The 3,991-nt window shown below is 35.2% G+C and overlaps 1 protein-coding gene across 5 annotated transcripts in view; it reads right to left on the bottom strand.

Moving 5' to 3' along the window:
* The window catches only part of Cep126 (centrosomal protein 126), a 133,437-nt gene that overhangs the window by 64,565 nt on the left and 64,881 nt on the right, over positions 1-3,991 (bottom strand). The gene's annotated exons all lie outside the window — the stretch shown is intronic.

Raw genomic sequence — 3,991 nt, 5'->3', positions numbered from 1 at the left:
CACACACATAATAGAAATAATTCTTCTATAGCATCAATTAGAGTTTATTATCTGCGTTATTTTATTTTTATCATTAAAATTTTTTTCCCAGTACTGGAAATGAACTCAGGATGTTATACTTGACAGGCAGGTGCAGTGCCACTGAGGTACATCCTCGGCCTTTTTCTGCAATATTTTAAATCTTAAAATTATACCTCACTTCTGTATTGTTTTTGTGATTGTAGTTTTCAGCCTTTTAAAAATATATAATTTTAAATTTAATTTTGATTTTGAAACTAGCAATACAAAGAGTCTACCAAACCATTTAGGAATAGTTTAATAATAATAATGATTATCATAATGATGATAATTAAAGGGCAATGTCTGTGCAACAATGTAGATTAAAAATTTCAGCACTGTCACTACTTTAGAAGCTTCCTGGAGCTCTTTGTCTCCATACTGCCCTGAAGATTGCATTCCCCTCAGTTAACTACTATTACTGACTGCATTTCTTTGTCACTTTAACACGTGTATTATTCCCCAAATAATAGTTGATTTTTACCTATTTTTGGACTTCATATAAATGGAATTGTACTATATTCTCCTGTATTTTTTTTTTGGTCAAATTATATATTTTTATTTTTTCCCATTAAGTTTATTGGTACATTTAAAGCAAACAATAGTTACATTTATCACTGGGATCTTGTACCTTTTACATGATATGTCTTTGTTCTTATTTTTTCCTCATACTCCTGCCCTCCCTTCACCCCCTTTACCCTTCCCTATTTACAAAGACTTTGTTTCCATTTTTTCCTTTTTTAACATTTTTCTTTTCCCCTCCCCTTCCCACTTCCCTTTAGCCATTTTCTTTCTACTTTACACTATCAATTATCAAGTTATATATTTTTAGACTCATCCATAATGATGTGTGTAGCTGTAGTGGAATAATATTCCATTACATGAAGATACTGTTTGATTATTTTTAAGTGTTGACTTTTTATAAACAGTGACCTCTAGATGCTTATACATATCTCCTGATGGACTTATGCAGAGTTTTTTCTAGGTTATATATATCTATAAGTGATATAAATGAAATTGTTAGGTTGTTAGATATGCTCATGTTTAACTTAGGTGGTGGTGGTAGAGGCAAAATATTTCCTAATTAGATTGCATCATTTCACTCTTTCACAGGCTTTTAATCTTTTAGCTGAAGTTTAATATGTCACTAGACCTCACTGTTTTAATTTATAGTTTACTACAAATGAAACAACTATCAATGCAATATCATTTATATTACCCTCCCCGCTTTGTGGTGATGGGAATTGAACTCAGGACCTTACGCTTGCCAAGCAGGCAGGGTGCCACTCAACCACATCTGTGGCCCTATATTTCCTTTGTTATTAAGTTTCTGTTCAAAACTTTATTCCCTCATTTTTATACGGGGTTGTCTTTTTCTCTTATTGATTTATGAGTTCTTCACATATTTTGAACAAGTCTTTTATTCAGGGTGTGTGTGTGTGTGTGTGTGTGTGTGTGTGTGTGTGTGTGTATGTTTTGTAGTTCTGGGGACTGAATTGAGAGGCCTTGAACATAGCAGACAAGTTCTGTAGCACTAAGCTACATCATCAGCTTCCTTTATTTGAGACAGGGCCTCAGTAAGTTGTTTAGGCTCATCTCAAACTCATGATCTTCCTGCCTCAATCTCCTGAGTAGCTGGATTTACAGGAGTGCACCATTCTGGGCTTTCTAAGTGTTACAAATATTTTTTACCAATTTGTGGCTTATATTTTCTCTTTTTTGTTTCAAAAATAATAAAAAAAGTTAATATGTGTATTACAGGAAACAAAAACACAAGAAGCAAAGAACAGTGATGTGCAATGATAAGCAGCTGAGCTGGATGTGTTCTTCTAGGTCCTTGTGTACATATACAACACGCCACTTTGTGTGACTTGAGTTTGTACACTGTGTGTCATGCTTTTCTACACATTATAAATATTAACCAATTTTAAATTGCAAATCTACAAGAGTATTTTTGATAACTAAGAATACACTACACCAACTCAATCTGTTAGAAAAGTTGTAATCCTGCCTTTCTTGGGAACAAAAATTTCACTGAAGATAAAAATGGCAACAGGCCTCTAGGTAGAAGTATTGGCAAAGTTATAATTACAATACTGCATTTCCTTAATGCTCAATTTAAAATGAGACACATAGCACCAGAGTATACCAAGCTTTGTGTCTAAGAGTGATCAGATCTCTACTATTAAGACAATAGTGGGCTGGGGATTAAGCTCAGTGGTGCTGCAGCCTGCCTCTCAAGTGCAAGGACCCAAAATCAATCCCTGGTACAAAAAAAAAAAAAAAAAAAAAAAAAAAAAAAATGGAAAAAAAAAAAAAAAAAAAAAAAAAAAAAGATATTAGCAACAAGGCACATTCCCACTGAATTATTAATGATTTCAACAGTATAGCTAGAAGACACACTGACTTCTCTTACTAAAATGTAAATCTGAACACTTTGTTCACATCTCTCTGTCTCCTGTGTGCTTATTCCTACCCCTCTGCTGCCAGCCTAATGACAAATCCTGATGCACACTTCCCAGAGGTGTTGTAACATTTCCAAATCCAAGATGCATCTTTTCTATTAATTATAATTACTTACATGCTGTCTAACTCACTACCTCTAGTTTTTATGGTACACTGTCACCTCCTGACATCTATAAAGCTTAGATGCTGAGCAATAGAGTATGAACTTTGTGCACAATATGCCCAAGTACTTTTCCAAAAATGCACCCTCAGGCCTATGGTTATAGTCTAAAATCATCTTCCAGATATGGGGATCTAGTAAAGAGCCCTTACCACCCTCACCCACCTTCTTTTCACTCTTCATTTCAGTGACATAAGTTCAGGACCACATCTACTTCCAAGAGGTGGCTTTACTGAAGGTCACTTCCAGAAGACAGTCTAACTTAATTTGGGCAGTAAGATTTATCCTTTAACACCCAGCAATATTAACTAAAATGTACATATAGAACAATGGCAAGACAACTGGAACTAATTTAACCTCCCTCTCTTCATACTTCCTCTCCTGCATCCCATGAATAGCCAGCATACTCTCCAAGACATCAAGTTTGACAGTTTCATTCTCAAAATACAGCTATTCCTCTGAAGTAACAAAAAATACTTAATAGTCCATTATAGTAGCCCTTGACCTTTACATGTGAGAACTTTAAACATCTAGAAAGACTAGATACTTCCAGTAAGAATTTATAATATTTCATATGTATAGTGGCAGTGAGTAAATTGTACACATATACGTAACAAAGACTAAAATTTAAAGTATCATCTAAATAGGAACACTCATTTACAGCCCTTTCCCCTTTCCATCTTTGTTAACCCAGGGAACAGATATATGGATATGTAATACTTAGAGGGGGCTTTAATAATTTCACTTAAGAACACTCTTTCTAATGAATTTTAACACAAGGTATACTAAGTCTACTTTTATAAAAAACTAGCTACCTCTTTAACTTCTAGAAAGACTAGATGTAAATTAGGACTCCTTTGTCCTTCATATACAACTATATATACAGGAAAGTAAAACAAAACGCACAGACATAAGGGCCAGTGGTCAATCTCGCTTCACCTAAACCACACTGATTTAGAGCCCTTTGTACATTTTTTTTCCTCCTCTCTCTGTGAACTAGCACAAATATTTCTACTGCTCAGATCAATCATTTGATAATTTCATTTCCTAAAGACAGTATTAATTTTAACCAAATGCTATGTACAAAATGTGTTCTTTACTATTTCCACTTTTAACATACTTTGTGAACTTCTAAACATCTAGAAAGACTAGATGTTTCAAATATGGACTCATGAGCTGCCTGTCTGCCTGCCTGCCTACGACCACCCGGCGGCATGTGCGGGAGCTCCCGGCCTGCGCGACAACAGACCAGGAAGGCCCCAAACACCCCGGAGGGGGTTTCTCCAGCTGCCTGTCTGCCTGCCTGCC

Source organism: Fukomys damarensis, unplaced genomic scaffold, assembly GCF_012274545.1.
Source record: "Fukomys damarensis isolate Sample0158 unplaced genomic scaffold, DMR_v1.0_HiC HiC_scaffold_16, whole genome shotgun sequence".
Lineage (NCBI taxonomy): Eukaryota > Metazoa > Chordata > Mammalia > Rodentia > Bathyergidae > Fukomys > Fukomys damarensis.
Note: the sequence above shows the minus strand (reverse complement) of the source record. Positions and strands in the feature narration are given on the sequence as shown.